The sequence below is a fragment of the Stegodyphus dumicola genome, chromosome 5 (genome assembly GCF_044657685.1).
Source record: "Stegodyphus dumicola isolate Sdum_Otavi_A_Nest chromosome 5, ASM4465768v1".
NCBI classification, from domain to species: Eukaryota; Metazoa; Arthropoda; class Arachnida; order Araneae; family Eresidae; genus Stegodyphus; species Stegodyphus dumicola.
In genome coordinates, this window is record NC_140772.1 from 113,417,270 (window position 1) to 113,435,369 (window position 18,100).

Sequence of the window (18,100 nt, forward strand, 5' to 3'; positions counted from 1 at the left end):
CGCTGTTCATAAACTGTTAACAGAAATTATTAAGCAAGGAAAAGCTAAGTGCTATAATTTCTAATTACTAATCCTAAAGATATAGGATTACATATACCATATTTGTTCCAGTAATGTCTATACCTTGGTTTTCAGAAAGAAATATAACAAGAAGAGTTTTGATGGGTATTACCTCCATATAAGCATTTTCACTTTTTGGTATCTTTGAGTTTAGTTATATTATTATATGAAAAATGTATTCCATGCATATGTGCGTTTATGTAACGATGTAAACAACAAAATGTATTTTAGAAAAAGAAGATCTGAAAGGTTCCAGATTTTAAATTACGTTCCAAAGGGGCGTTTTTTTAACATTTTATCTGTTTACTTTATTAAATATCGCGGTCTTCGCACTTAAACCATAAAATTCAGTTCAAGAGCAAATCTCAGAATAGTTTTAAATTGAGCATATCTTTATAATTTCCGATATGCAGTCTCACGCGCTGGAGATGAAAATGTTTTTTCTGCACAACGTTGCCATTGCTCACTTTGAAATCCTTGAGTTTGTTAATCAAAATTTCGTTAAAGGTTTACAAAATATGAAATCGATAATAAAACAAATTTCAAATTTGGGCTTCCACATGCCCATATTCGCAGTAGGAGTTGTGTTGATCTACTACTATCGCGTGTTGATCTACTACTATCAAACACAAAACGCAAACTTCATTAGTAGGCGTCTGTTAGGGTAATATTCAAAAATACTATTATTGTCATTGCTAGAAATAACGATAACAGGAATTCAAAATTATTAAGTTGCGAGATTTTGAGTTTTCAGTTAAATATGTCGATGATCGATAAAGAAGAGGGGTTTTTTATAAAGAAATAAAATAGTGGCTAAACAACAGCGAAACCTAAACAGTTTCATCTGTCACACAGAAATTCATTAACATCAACAGCCTTAAAAGAACAAAAGAAAAGCTACATCTCTACGAAATTTAAAAACTTTTCAGAAGCTTTCACCTCTTACGTTATAGAACAGAATCCGTCTGTTGTCCAAAAATAGAAAATTAAAGGAATTACTTAAGACACGAAGAATAAAAAATATAGTTTACGTAAAAGTACTTTTTATTAGGAATGCTCAAACGAGTTGTTATCATTTGCAGGTGAATGTTAATAGTAACATTTGCATGATTCGCGACAGCTCTGCGTGCCACCTTCGATATCTGGTACACTTGTCAGAATGTTCACGTACATAGTTTACTCTTGTTTGTGAAATATGCTCACATTATTTCTAAAAATCCTCTGTTAGGGCATCCTTTCTTTATGCAAGACAATCTCAACGAGATATAAGTTCTTTAACGTACTATGAGCAATTAAACCATACGGCACTCATCTTTGTCCCAACTTAGCCAGATGTCCAGTTTTAAGTAATTAACTTAGTACCCAGTTTTTCCTGCTTCAAACGATGCAGCAAACAGATCTAACTTCAACCGTATACGCAACTTGACCTATGTATAACTCTTATCGCTAACCTGTCACAAGTAGGAAATCGAAGAATTCGCTTTTAGAAAAGGCGAGCATGCTAGAAGCGGGTAAATACAAGCATAATAGGCAAACTTTAACTACTATAAGGTTGAGAATTAAATGATTCCACCTGAACGAAGTGACACAATAAGCATTAGCACTTTAGCTGTGTAAAATTGCTACACTATGTGCCTTTCAAAAAGTAACTACACAATAGAATTCATGCACAATACTGATGGCAAAAAATTTTTTTCGAGAACATCCTTAACGCAAAAACTTCACTTTTTGTCATTTGTAGTCGCTATTACACTGCAAGGCACTTTACAGGAGATTTTATGGGTGCAATCAATAAATACATATAATGACTCCATTAATGAAACAGTAAAATATTGACAGAGCATTTAAGTGTTCATTTTATCAATTCAAATAACTTTTAAAGAGTATTTAAACATCCTATGATTAGCTTCTACACCCACAACTATCGATTTTGAATTGCTTGCAAATCTAACAGTATGATAAATAAACATACCTTTATTTCAATATTTTGCTAGACATAATGACCATTGAAAATCGTAAGCAACGCCCTGAGCACACAGTTACTACAAATATAAACATCACCCATTTTCCGAAAACATTCTCAGTGGTCCCATTTGTAAGAGGGCTGTGAACAAGAAAGAAGGGAGAAAAAGGACAAAACGGTAAAAGCCGGAGAAATAACTAGCATCAGTGTTGACTGAGTCATATTGATAGATAAAGCACATCAACGCTCCATCGTGTACGATGTTAGCAAACAAAGAATAGGTGAGGGTAGGCTAAAAATATCAACAGCAAAAACAGAACTAGAATTTATTGTGTCTCGCGTTCGGTTTGTCGTTTGGGCGGAGCGGATAAACAGTTCCATTAGGTGATTATTTCATGATGGACAACAAACACGAAAGTGAATTATTATCCAGAACAGGTTCCCTTTAGCTTTCTTGCTGCCATCTGGGTGCTTTTATGCGGCATCTTATCTTCTTGACATAAGCCTCAGATATAGCAGATACGGAAACATTTATTCTGAAAAGGCTTAAAATATTTAATACTTTGATTAATACCATACAAAAAGTGCCCTGTGATCGAAATGTGCTGTTTCTTCTCCATAAATTGTATTTTTAATAATGAAAGTACTTAATTTCTGACAATTTGGTTTTCTGCGATTTTTTAATTTAATTCTTTTTTTACCAGAAAATGCAAAATACTTTCGACCCATCTCAATGGAATTTGCATACTACAGAAACTTTGACTACAATTTTTGACCTTTGACAACGGTATGTGGAGCTGACGGTAACAAAGAAATACCAATGGGCGCATTACCTTTAAAATAATATAATAAATAAAGCCTACGGCCGTTTCGTATGCAACATATTAATGTGAGATGGCTCTTTCCTTCATTGTGCATTAACAATGTTCACATAGCATCTTAAATCGCAACAAAAAAAAAATAATAATAAGTTAGACTCGGAAACGTTATTGAGAAGAAATCAAGTTCTTTTTTTCTCAAGATTTCAAATTTCCGATACACATTTAAATAAACATAATAGCAAGCTCTAGGCTAAAAGGTCTGCTATTTTGTAAATGCCTAGAGTATTTTCAATGCACATTATACTACGCCTTAGTAAAACAAGGAAATTTATGCAATAATTATTCTTTTCCTAGACTAAAATATGGAAGATTTTCGGATAACATTTGTAGAGTTTAAAAGTGATGCGCTATACATATTTTCATTCATTTAGGAGCTCCCATTTTCATCTTAGAAGACTTTGTTTAATTAACCCAGTTATCGTATTATTATGGCTTTACCATAACTTGTACTTTCGTCAACTTCCACCAGAGCGCAAATTAGTTTAATATATAAATACGCTTCAAACAATATAAATAAACAGGTTTAAACAATATAATATTCAATACAGAAACTAGCTTAAAACTTGGTCACGGAGAGTTTATGAGTAAACGCAGGCTGCCCGTTATACTGCTCTATATTTTGTATTGCTGCAAAGTTTCTCCTTGCTCTGATTTCTCTGTGATTAGTTAGGAAAAGCCCTGATTTAAATTAGATTTTGCTTATTTTGTATTCTACATTCATTTCAATTTTGTGTTCAAAGCTGTTTTTCTACAGGCAAGCAAGCCAAGTTTTTGTTCCTATTAAATTTTCAATTTTATTCACCATCAGGTCAACGTGTTAATAAATAAATATTTTTATTTGAACTGTTATTTTGGTTTGCGTTACTTCTAGTTAAAAATCAGACGGGTAATAAAAGTCCCACAGGCAGTCTATTACTGATACTTTGGTAATTACATTCGTGTGCACAATTAAGAGAATTTGCATATTATGTCGAATTTCTGAAAACCTAATACACAGATTTTAATGAAATTTAGTATGAATATACGTTTGTAACAGAAAAAGATATGTACTATTCAAAAGTCATTTTATGTACGCATGATTATTAGTGTAGGGAAGCTAATAGTGTAGGGATGTCCAAAATCCACGTTGTAAAATCGAATTAAAAATGAGTCTAATATGCGGTATGGTTCCTTCTCACAGCCAGTCAGGTCGCGCAGCGTAACAGATACCGGATATGAGGCAGTGTAGTTCCTGTGACGCTTGATCCCACTCCTACAACAAGTCAAATTCCAACTTCAGGATGGTTGTCGGAGGGGAATGTCGAGAGGAAATTGCCTTTCTAAGAGCCGCCCACACATGCTTTATAGGGTTAAAGTCAGAAGATCTGGCTGGCTAATCCATGCGCCAAATATCCTCATTTCCAAGCAATCATGGACCAAATGAGCCTATGTGAACGAGCGCTGTTGTCCATTAGCAAGAACACAGGACTAACTGCAGCTCAGAAAGGTCAAAAGCATGGCTCTAAGATCTCCTCTCTATACATCATAGCATTCATGAAGCCTTTATCAAACACAAGCAGGGATGAGCGGCCGTCAAACATAAATGCCTGCCTAAACCATTACACCTCTACACACAGTAATGATCCTTTTCTCTAATCAAGAAGAGATGGGATCCTGTTTCAAGCTTTCTCCAGATACAGGTACGCCGAGAATCAGAGTCCAAGGTGAATTTTGACATATCTGTAAAACGCATGGTGTTCCATTTAAGTTTAGTCCAAGACGCATGTTCTCTGCACCATGCTAAACACGCTCTCTTGTGAGCTGCAGTGAGAGGAACGCAAAAAGAGGGTTTTCTGGTATACAGTGCTATTTCCTGAAATCCTCGGGCAACTGTAGACCATGAAACTCGGGTTCCAGTGGCAGCGCACAGCGCACAGCTCACATGAGAGCTGTGAAACTATAGCAATGCTGTGTCGCCGCGATGATATGGCAAAATAATGATCCTCATTCGTCGTTGTGGATCTTGTCCATGTCTTTTCGATATGGATCCGATGTCCTGAAACGTTCCACCAATTGCAGACGAAACTGAGCGTTACACTGATCTCTGTAGCCACCTGCATTTGTAACTGGCCTACGTCATATCTACCGGCAATTCTCCATCTCATTCTGTCATCTATACATTTGTGGTTTTTATTTTACCTGATGCCTTCTAAAATTTACTCTACTCTTGCGAGAAACGCGGCGAATGTCGGTAAGGAAGTATGAGTGCACAAATCGCCGTGCTCCACTACCTTTGGTTCAATACATTTCGTAAAAAAAAAAAAAAAAAAAAAAAAAAAAAACATAATTTGCAAATTATTTTATTTTTGCACGCTACTGTCGGTAGTTTAAAGTTTAATAGCATAACAACTATATAAGTTGCTATACGCAAAATTCGCACAGAAAAAATGTTAAGCATTTTCTTCTAGAGAGTTATTATGCACAAATGATTCTGAATGAATCCGAAAATGTTGTAGTATTAGCTGCTTAAGACATTTATTTAATTTCTTGACCTTATTTCTAAAAACACGTAAAGGCTGTCCATAATCATATACACTCATTTCGGGTACTGTTAAACGGTAAACAATTATTTAACCGCTTCATTCTATTTTTCATTTCCCAGAAAAATAAATGTGTGGGTTCTCTCAAAATTTTCCTCATAAGTAAGATGAAATACGGACACTGATATGTAAGGAAAATTGTATCCTTAAGAGCAACCTTGCAATATTTATTGGATTTAATGGAAAAGCAAACATGATATTAAACAATTTATGATCGAATACGGGCTGTTTTTTTGTATCTTTTTTCTTTTAACTAAATATTTATTACGCTCTGTGAGTTATGAGTTCAAAAAGTTTTTTTGTCGTAAAATGTATTAAATTCTAAGCTTTAGTGCTATTTAAATAACGCATGTGCAGCTGAAACGCAAAAGGGCTTCTTTACACTCATACATCAAACGAAACAAGCGTATCGTTTCACTTTAGGCAGAAAATAAAATCCTATCGATAAACAAAATGTCTTAAAATCAGTCAAATGGGATTGGTAATGACGCGTTTAAAACTCTTATTTTGCGTCGTTCACTTATTTGTTCCTCCTACGAAAATATGGCCGCTCGCAAATTTTCAGATATATCAAACCCACCCACATCTGTCAACAAGAAAATGAATCAACAATCATCTAAAATTACCAGCATTTTCTTTGCGGAGTTTTTCTCGTTAACTGCAAACAAATGCGTGCGTGACTCATATCTCTGCTAGTTTATACAGGGCATGCCTTCATCTCGGAAGGATTCGTTCAGAGGTCATGGCAAACGAATACCAGTTGGATTAATGTTGAATGAGTGCTGCTCTGACTGACTTTAAACACCTGCCTGTTTTTCAGGCATAGGCGAAATCTATACATCAACAACAGTAGAGGAAAAGGTATCTGTATTAAAAGTTATTAATCGGTCACATAAAACTGGAGAGTAAAATGTCACGTGAATTTAGGGGGTCACATGAGATTGGAAATTCCATGAAAATGAAGGGTATATACAGCTTATTGAAATATCTTAATAAACATTTTGTCTGGAAAATAAATAAAAATACAAATAAACTACAATACAAATTCATTAAAAGCATTGATTTTAAAACAAAAAATAACCAAGGAAAATATTTATTTAAAAGAATTCTACCTCGCTGTTCCTATTCCATACATGAAATGCGCAAGAGGCTGGCCCGATTAACACCACAAAATTTTATGAAGTATCAGAACATATCACAATATCGACTAGCTATCTTTGAAAAACAAATTGGAGAATTTAGCACATTATTGCATAAACAGTAAAAAAAACGAATTTTAACTTTTAATTTTGGTAATGCGTCTTTTCACTCGGTAACTTGTAATTCTGTAAAATCCCAAGGTCAAAGTCTTCTTTACTGGCGCGATGCAACACTCTTCCATGTCACGAAATCCCAAGACGAGCGCAACCCAGATTTAATATCCAAATAGATATTTCATATCATATAGAAATATTCTTATTCCCAAAAGCTACTGTGTATTTTTCATGAATATATTAAATGCATTTTATACGTTGAGAACCATTTGTCGGTATCGGCGCAATGCTTAACAGTTTCCCTACGGCTACAGTAGTAGTGATTAATGAACATTTTCCAACTTGAACAATAATCCCCACGAACTTTTACCACGAAACTAAAACAGCGAAACCCTTTGGCAACTAGATTTTGGTTTTAAGCGCGATATATGCATAATTACAAATGATTCTGCTTTAGTTTTCAAAGACCTATTTATTATTGTGATGAAAAGCCATGGATGCTTAGTTACGTACCTATGAATTGAGAGAGAATCACGACTGGTTTGTGGTATGGGGAGTAAATTCTCTCAGTTTACAGACAGATTGCGAATTCATACTCAAAAATTAATTATATATATTTACATATAATAAAAAGAAAAAGGAAAGAAATATATATATATTTAAATATAATAATAATATATACATGTAATGATTTAACTGTAGGTAACTTGAGGTTAGACGATAGCTTGAAACTGTTGCATAGATAGAGTGATGTATTTGCAGATAAAGGTGCCTAGTTCAGCACATAAATTATTTCGAAATATTCTTTACACATATCTTCACTTACCCATAATTAGTTACTTAAAACACATATCGTTGGTTTTCACAGCATACAAGCGCCCCGCAATTCCATATACACAAATCTCATTTTTAAAGCCATAGATGAAGGCAGCACAAATTCCGTGCTTGCGAAGCGACAGTACGGGAGAAAGGAGACTGGGTTATTTCTACAGCTAGGGTATTTATGAATTCGGCTCCCTTGTTTCAGTTTTAAATGATGAGTGGACCAGAGTACAACACTGCGAACCATTCCAGATGTAAGTGACGCAGTACAGATTCCAGGACAGGGATGTAGCCAAATTAAAAGCAGAATTTAAAAAGGTAACTGATAATTAATTTAGCAATATTCCTTCATATTTTATATCTTACACAAACACATAGTTACACACAAACATCCACACATAATCTTAGAAGAAAAAAATATATATTCAATAAACGCATTTAATATGTAAAACTTTGTTATAACAAAATTCTTTGCATATTAAATACGTTTATTGAATTCATCCATTTCACGTTGAATCTGAAAGAACATAAATATCCCAAATATTTTAAAAATAAGATTAAAATTAACTTTAAATATACACGGTAAATTATGTTAGAAAAATGAAATGCACTCAAAGAAATTTATATTTTCAGACGAATGTTTTAATAAAAAGTATACGGACATAGCATTTGGAACAATATTATGAAAATATGTTTTGTTTGCTTTTTGCCTAGGTTAGGAAGGTTTTCGATTATTTTAATCAAAACGAGCAATACTTATATCCCGTCATTGCATAAAATGTCGCAACATGGCAAAAAATTTCTTTCTTTCTTTTTTTTTTTTTTTTTAACGCTACCCAGACACCAAAGTCAACAATATTTCGAGCAAAAATCTATCTCACCAGTTCCAACAACACAAAATATGACCCCAATATTCGAGCCTTTTTCAGAGCTGGAAAATAAAGCGGCGTCGCCGTTACGAAACCTGAACGCACCATTGCGGATGAAATCAAAGAACTCACCAGGAAAATGGCATTCTCTTTCGGTGATGACTTGACATTTTCCATTCGCAAATGTCTGTCAATACAACTTCCTGCTTTAGTCGTAGAGTACCTTTACAGAAGATATCAGCCTTCTCGGAGCGGTATTTGCGCTGCCTGAAAATGAAACAAATGGAACGAGGTTAAAATGACATCGCAGAATATTATGGGGACGGTAATTATGCTATATCTCGGTTAATAATTCACTATTTCTATACCTTTTGTTTATGTTGGAACAGGTGCATGGTTATAAATTTATGCAACATCAGGGTCGATAAAGATTTCCTGTCTCTACATGTACAGAAACAATGGTAAAGTCACTGTTGCGTATGTGGAGTTTAAGTAAAAATACTCACCTGTAATTAAGGTTTATAAATTTATGTTTAAATGGTTTAGATGGTTCTATCTTTAAAGTTCATAAAGTTATCTTTTACCTTTCAAAGTTCATAAAGTGATCTCTAAAAATATTGAATATTATCATAATTATATTATTTAAAGTTACGTTTAAATGTAGTACAAGTTCAGGAGATTGAAATGCTTTTTTAAGTTGTTAAAACATTCAGCATTATCATTGATTATGAGTCTTGTGTTAAAATACAAAATCAAAACAAAGAAAAAAGGGCATCTGATCGTTTTCGTTATAGGACAAACCGTTCCAGCAACTTCCTGAAGAATGATATTCCCGCCAACCGATGTTAAACTAAGCGGGTGTTTATACCTATCTCTTAACAAAATTATGATTTCATTCTTGTTCTTGTCAACAGAAAGATATGAAAATGAAACCTTCTTAGTTTATTAAAATATACCTAGGTATAATTGTTACGTTTAGAGATGTTTTACAACAGCCACTCAGTTGATTACGAAAATATGTTCTCTCGCTAGACGTGTCAGTTTGACTCACATTATCTTATTAGAAAAAATATATGGCACGTGTTCTGTTTCCAAGAGAAACGATTTGTAGCGTTGTTCTATAAAGAAAAAGATCCAAAGTTTTTTATGAATAATTAAAATATACTCAATGCTGTCTACTATTCAAAACGTTTACTTTTTAACTATTTAAATGTACTTGTTATTAAACGTTTACTTTAAAAAGCTGTAAAATTCACATTTATAAAAAAATGATTTCTGAATCAACGGAAAAGAATCAGCGTTTGTCTGTAACTCGAATACATGATGTTTCTTTTAACTACTACACAAAAACAACATTCTGAAAAAAATATTTCTGAATTTTTAAGCATTGCTTTAAGACTTTTAGATGCTGCAGAAACTTAGAAGAAAATATTTTCTGAATGACTACGTGAATCCAAATGCGTTTGAAAAATATCAAACAAACAGCAAAATAGCTTAATCATAATAACAGGAAAAGGTTTTATAAACAAGGAATTCCTTTTTTGTAGTTCGAGAAGGGGGAAGAAAATATAAAAATCAATAGCATGAAACAATAAATTACGAATTAATAACTATAAATTAAAAAACAAAACAGTAATTAAATGATGAAAACACGGCAATTAAAATACACTATATTAGATGCATAAACTCCATTTCAGTTTTCTATTAAAAATAACACTATTATTCAAGATATCAGTTTTACTACAACAATGTTAAAGAATGAAATCTTGCAACAACAGCAACTTTAATGCAATACTCCCATCAACTTTATTTAAATTAATTAAACATAAGCAATTATTTTTAATATCAAAATTAGCTTTTCTCAAATTAGAAATTGGTTATTCTAGCTATCATTAAATTGTTATTCACAACGCACTCTCTAACAGAATTGTTTTCTCATTAAATACCGGTATTCAGTATATTAAATTAAACGGATAAACTGAAATAGCAAATAATTGTTTAATGTTTTAGTTGATTTATTATTTTTAATTTTCGATTTTAATTAAATGCACACAAATTTGCTTTTACAGAGTTACATCAGTATTTATTTTTTAAATGTTCAGGTTTATTTAGCAATAATTCCTCGCTGAAACTGATAAATATTTAAGTTGGGGTGAGTTCAATATTTAATTCGCGGTGGCAGATAATAACGAAGACTATATCTGACGTTTTATGGGCGGTAACATAAAATAACAGAAAGCGATGTAACAGATGAATGAACACAACTTTAAATATCTAAAATCTAACGTTTGAGTAGAATGCATTTTATATAAACGTCTGGTGTATTTAAAAACACCACTTAATTTTAAAAAGCAGCATTTAAATTCCCAAGTTGTTTATGTTTAATTCAAAAAATTACAGATACACACTTTATTTTATAAAAATTATCACTGAAAAAGGTTTCGTTACATTTACATATGCATATATTAATAATGTATTTATTACAATTATTATATTTATAAATTATTTTAGTGAATTTAGCTAAATTATTTTCAATTTGTTAAAAGAAAAGCAATTCATGTATATAATTAACTGCAAAGTATTTAATTAAATTACTTTTATATTATTTATTCAGAAAACTTCACTAACCGTTATTTCCATAGCTGCATAAGGGAAGCTCCTTTTCCTCCTTAAAGGGTTAAAATGAGGATTAAAAGGAGGAAAGTCAATCTGGAAGACACTATTCTTCCTTCCTCAAGAAAGCAATAATCATTTCATTACCGTCTTATTAAATACGTTCGTCCTTCTTCAACGGTTTGTTCTCACCCTGCGTAGCCCATTTTTATTATGACGATTGTAGGTTAGTTGAAAATGGTACAAAATTAGTTCTTAATGTGCCATCTGTTAGCATTTAGCATCCCGTTATAAGGTAACTATTCAGGAAACTCTCGTTCCATATTATAACAATTTATACGCATAGGACTATCAACTAAGAAGAATTATGGGCTCCATAAAAGCTTCAAATAAAGATGGAGACTATTAAATTTTTAAAAAGTGATTGCCCATAGCTTTGTATTAGAAAATAATATTACGAAATGAAAAAGCAATACAGGAAGAAGATAAAAAAAATCTTTATTACCAGTATATATTTGATCAAGAAGCAATGACCTGTAAGCAATGACTCGATCAAGAAGCAATGACTCGGGTTTCTATAAAACACGATTTGTCCCAATGAACACAGTTTAGAACAAACACTCAAAAGACTTAACAAAGCTGAAGCTCGGTGTATTACAATAAATAGGCTGACTCATTTCTTTATGACAAATGCCAAGGATGGCAATCATAAGCTAATATTATATTAGAAAAGGGAAACAGAAAACACTGTGTGTGGCATGAACGCACTCAGCTGATCAATGTTTACGTTTACCAAGTTATTAGGTATTGCCACACATTTTTATATTCGCTATACTATTTATTTTTGGGATGTAAATTTATGAAGACATCTGGATTTGCTCCGGGTATCTTCATCTGTAAAACCTGTTACTGATCACAGTTGTGAAAAAGGTTCACCTTCCCCCCCCCGCTCTGCTGAAGTGCTTATTCACAAAGTTTATACGAAGTGTTAGCACAAAAATTACTAATTAATATATAAAAACATTAGAAAAAACAAAATATTTAATTATTCTTTGTTCTAAAGCTGAGGATGGCAATGATTTGTAAAGCAATTTAAAATGGAACCCTCAGTTTTAAGACTTTTATTTTGGAAAACAGGCAAGATGTTATTTTTATACATTAAAAATTGCAAAATTTAATATTCCAATATTACAATCAATATGATATTATAAACTTTATTATGATCTAATTTTATGATCTGCATTCTGCGAAAAGTTTTGATGTTAGAGATGAATGAGGCTTTAAGGCAAGAGTTCCCCACTTAGTTACTGATTACTTTAATTATTATTTACAATGTCACGAATGACATCACAGTCCTGACAGAATTTCGCGCGTTCGTTTATTCGATTCGTTAAGAGAATAGGGAGCTTACTAGCCGCCTATTCTCGAACTATTCCTTACTGTCTATACTAGTGTAATTAACACACGTTTGAATTTAGTACAGGCAGCGTATTTCAAAAGTCTACTCATTGTCAATACGGTATTTCGGTAAAGTTAACGATATGTTCGTGTTTAGATTAACGTAATCGTGGCTCTTGTAATGGATAAATGTATAAAATGTATCAAATACCATAAATTTTGTTACTGCGTTAATGGTTGCTTCTAACAGGCATGAAATACAAGCTTAACTAAAATATTTAATGCACATTCAATGAATTTCGAATGTGGAAACGTGATTCTAAAACCTAGAATTTGTATAAAATTACAAAAAATAAAAAAATAAAAAAGGCGAGAAACACATTTTGAAACTCAGTACTCTGCTCGTGTTATACAATGCTGTGATGATTGGAATTCACCGGCTACCTTTTTTTAAACACAATTTAAAAGATAATGATTGTAATTAAAATATACAAGAACTTTCAGAATTTTTAACTACAAGAGTACAAAAACTAAAATAATTTTATGTATTTAGCAGAGGTATAATAATGAAAGGTATTGCCATACAGAATTATCAATAATTTAAAATGTGCAACCTGCTCCGGAAAGGATTTTCTTGATTTAAGAAAGATTGAGATATTATATACTTACAGTTCCTATGATTTTCTCTAGGAGTTACATGATTTAGTTTTGTTTCTCTTAGAAAGTTCCCATGAATGCATTTATTTTTAAGCACTTAATCTTCAAACGTTTTGTCATAATAAAATTAACAACATAGATTTTGCCTCCAAAGTATGATCATAAGACTTTTCTGAAAACCCTTCAGTGAATTATTATTCTTATTTGTTCATGACAGTCCTAAAGATTTTCAATTCTTCAGGTAACTTCAGACGACTCTAAGTACAATGAACTGATGAGCTAAACCCTATTACTTCTTTTAAAATAAAGTATGTAAAAATAAATTCGTTCCTCTGAAACACATGAATAATATAATTAAGGTAATTAAACAGTTATTTCATTTTTTGGAGAAAGATGAGGATTTTATTAACATTTTGCGTTTAAGACTATGGTAAAATGAAGTTACTACCGTAGGCGAACTTACATTCTTCTAAGGTTCTAATTGAGACCTTATGGCCATTTCTCTTAAAAGTAAAATGTGCCTTTTTATTTCAAGACATGATTTTCCCGTTCATAATCTATACCAATATTTTTAACACTTAATTATTCAGCAGATGGATGCAAATTACATATCATATCATACAGCAGTGGTCTCAAATTAACATTCGTTCATAACAATTGATAGGCCAGATTTTTTAACAAAATGAAAAGTTCCATCAATAAAAAATATTTTACAAATTTTAAATTTCGCTTACTTAATATTTATCAAAATATACACAAACAATAATAATTAATATTTATTTTTTATCTGAAATCTAATATTTGGTACCTATCAGACATTTTAGTTTGTTAGACTTTGTAATTCAAATATACCGACAGCTAAATATTAAATTCTTAGACTGATATTTCCTTCGAATTTTCCAACATGTTTAATTAATCATGAAATAACTTCCTTTAGTTTTAATTTAAAATTAAGCATATTATGAAAACTTTCTAAGTTTTCAGAGAAAAATTTATCAAGAAGTATAAAACTTGAGAATAAATACGATAGCCTAATCTCTTTCACTTATTCATTAAATATTTCTTCGATGCATAAACAAAAATATATATATTTGTATGTAAATAATTATAAACCTCTTCAACAACAGCTTGCCACTTGACGGCATTTCGATTCTGATGTTATGAAGCTTGCAAAAGCCTTGAAAAGGAATAACTAGAAATTATCTGCATCGCGGATTGCATATGTTTATCGGTCAATCGGGTTCTTATCTATTTTCAACTGTCAATAAAAGCTGCTTACATATAAATGTACTTTCTAACAATGCAAAATTATTAGTGCAAATGCAATTATTAGTGCAAAAATTCGCAACTGATTTTTTTTTAACAAACAGGAATGGAATAAAAGTTAATAAAATCTGTATCTTCAAATCTCTGAATAAGATTTTTTATTACATTCTAAATTAATTGGCTCCATTTATAGATTTTCTCGTGAGTTATTAATTTTCATTTATAATGGAAATGAAAATAATGTAAATTCCGTAATTCAAATAACTGACACCTTTACAACACCTTATTAGCAACAAATGCACAACTGAAGGGCCGCATAAGAACGCTTTAGATACCAAATGCGGATCGGAAGCCTCCAGATAGATACTACTGTCGTATAGCATTTTAATGTAGGAAACTTTATTCTGCAAGATTCTATTTGTTCATTGCACGGAAGTCCATCAATGACGGCCCTCTTGGGACATGTGGCTGCCCAGAAAAACGGCAAATATGCATTATAATAGTCACATCTGGTTGGAAATGCACTTATTTACCATTATCATCATATACTTCATTTAATGGTTTAAGTATTTGACAGAACATTAAAAATGGACCTTGACATGAAGACCTGAATAGAGAAAATATGTTTTCGCGAGACCAACAAGCAGAATTGCGGACCAAATGTTGAAAAACATATACGTTTTTTTAAATCAATAATGGACCTTGACACGATGACTCGAACAGAGCGATATTATGTTTTCACCAGATCAGCAAGCAGAAATGCGGACCAAATGTTAAATAATTCGTATGATTTTTAAATCAATGATGGACCTTGACACCATGACTTGAATAGCGCGATATTAGGCTTTCATGAGACAACTAAGCAGATCTGCGGACCAAAAGTTTCATTGTACTTTATATAAGAACTTTTATATTTTTTAAACCAATAAAAATTTAAATAAACACGCCACAGTACAACTAGACAAGTAGCATTGCTTCTTTAAATAAAAAATTTCTTACGATTACATTAGCATAAATTACACCAAATGAGCGTACTTCAGCACTTAGAAATATACTTTGCTAATAACCCTTTACATTCTTAATATGGTGCTGAATTTCGTCTGCAAATATATTTTTGGGTCTTACATGAAACATTTCACCAGCAGAATAATTACTAACGTAACGACGTTCTTTCAAACACAGAAGATCCTTGAACAAATGTTTGCTAACTTAACCAGCAACAAAACATCACCGGCTCTTCAACTGGCATAACATACAAAAAACGCCGAAGCTTAAAATTTTTTTTCTTTTCCGTCGTTTTAAAATACTCAGCAGATAAAACTTAAGGAAATCCCTTTTGCCCGTTTTCTCCACATTTTCAACAGTGCATCCCATTGTCAACCGGATCCCCAGCTATTAGCCGCCGCGCGCGATCGGAATAAATAAATAAATAAACATTTGCACAGCGATACCGATAATCAAACAACGATAAACCGCCACGATTATCATAATCGCGTTCAATAAAAGCCAAGTCACCCACAAATACACACATACCCATAACGCACAGTAATAGATATAAGAGAAAAATACGTAAAGAGAAAATCGGCGGCCATTATAACATCGGTCTCCATGACGACAGTACAGGTGACGTCATCGAGGTGACAACCAATCAATGAATCGTTTTAGGACCGCCAGGTGTGGTTCGGACAAGTATAGGGGGGAGGGTCGATAAAATTTTTTGGGACCTAGGTGTGCCCTCAAAATGTCCTGACATTAAGTAATCGATTTTTATTTGTATTTTTTAAGCCACAGGTACATTGGTCGATTGAGTTCGACTAAAAAAAGTACCTGCATTTTGTCCAGACTTCAGCTTATTTTTAATTTTTTTCAACATTTTTTCCCCACCCCGTTTAAGAAAATTTTATATAGAAGATTTTTTTTTTAATTCAACATATAAACTGACACCAGTTTTTTGAGATGTTAAAACAGCAGTTAAATATTTTGCGGTAAAGATACAGCATTTACTACATACAATTTAAATATGTATTTCAGTTATTTAGTTTCTCAGAAGATAAAACATCTTGCTGCTTAAAACTAAATAATGAAATCATCTCATAAAAATAATATTTATACTTCTAAAGAGTCATTAGGTATTTCTGTAGAAGAAGACATGAAAAATATGCAATGACCTCGCCGGGATTCGAACCCTGGACTTCTCGAATACGCATCGAGTATGCTTTCAGTTACACTACGAAGGCAGGCGGAAAGAAGTACCTTATACTTTTTTCAAATAATAATATTTACAATGAAAATATCTTCGAAAATATGTCATTTTTTTCATTCCTCATTCACTCAACATTCATCATATCACAGACAGCAAATTCATTGTGATTCTCTAACACTATCGAATGCATTTCTTCTATTTTGTGAAGAAATTTATTGAGTAATTATAAATCAAAGATTTATATTTTGCACGCACAGAACAACTTTGAGAGTGAAAAGATTTGTAGCTACGACAATTATAATGCAGTTAACATAGCGGAACATTAGTTATTGTTTGCACGTCACCTTTCTGAAGTAGTAATTATTTATTGAACGTAATGAATTCCATTATCTTCTTATGTGAAGATGATATTCGTAGAGCTATATCATTATCTTCATAAGGGAACAGATGCTTCGAGGAGCAGGTTTCATTCAGCTGTGTTTCCTCACAAAATTTTGATAAGTATTCCTTGATGGAAACGTTTTGACTGAACCGCTGGCAACACAAACAACGTAAATTTTTATTTATTTATGCATGCAATTTTAATTATTATTTCAATAATTTCATAGGCTACGAAAATACTTCAAAACCTTTTACTATAAAACTTCTAATATCAATTTTAAAATCGTTACAAATGGCGCTTTTGATGAAAATTACCTCACACAACCATCTCTGAATGTGTCCATTATTTCTGAGAATATAACTACTGGGAAATTCAAAAATTTATCATGGCAGATTTTTTTTTCTTTTTTCCCCCCAGTTTGCACCAAGAATAATTTAATTAGCGAACTTCTTAATTTACGGCAACTTATTTTCCTTTTCCTTTTTGCATCGTGAATGAGTGGAACAAAGTTACATCGTTTCCATTTTCAAATAATTTTAAAAAAGTGCGTAAAACACATTTGATGTTAGTATCGCTTTCAACAAATATGCCAAATTTCAAAATGTCTCAATATATAAATTCACGTATATCTTTTGAAATTTTGAATAAAAAGATCTAACGTTTTGCAGGTATGCTTAGAAATACATCTACTTAGTTACATCGTTACCATTTTCAAATAAATTTAACAAAGTGCGTAAAACACATTTGATGTTAGCATCGCTTTCAAAAAATATGCCAAATTTCAAAATGTCCCAATATATAAATTCACGTATATCTTTTGAAATTTTGAAGATCTAACGTTTTGCAGGTATGCTTAGAAATACATCTACTTTAAGATATTTTAGCTCCTTAATTATTAATTGAATTTGGTATATATTTATTAATATCATTTTTTACTAAACTTACTTGATTCCTTCTTCCTCAATTCAAAATTTAGGCTTAATCCAAATATAATTCGCATATTTTTTGATTTTGTATTTTTAAATAGTTTTTATAAATTTTTCGAAAAATGTTTGTATAAATTTAGGCTTAATCCAAATGTAATTCGCATATTTTTTGTGATTTATTTTTAAAATTTTTATTTTTAAATATTTTTTATAAATTTTTCGAAAAAT

General features: G+C 31.9%; 2 long non-coding RNA genes across 5 annotated transcripts in view; one reads left to right on the forward strand and one right to left on the reverse strand.

The window, feature by feature from the left end:
- The window catches only part of LOC118186347 (uncharacterized), a 294,871-nt gene that overhangs the window by 219,763 nt on the left and 57,008 nt on the right, over positions 1-18,100 (reverse strand). For all 3 annotated transcript variants that reach the window (XR_015041194.1, XR_015041196.1, XR_015041199.1), the window contains exon 2: positions 8,560-8,694. This is a non-coding gene — a long non-coding RNA (uncharacterized LOC118186347). The remainder of the gene's footprint in view (positions 1-8,559; positions 8,695-18,100) is intronic.
- Positions 1-18,100, forward strand: part of LOC118187111 (uncharacterized) — a 274,560-nt gene that overhangs the window by 143,330 nt on the left and 113,130 nt on the right. The gene's annotated exons all lie outside the window — the stretch shown is intronic.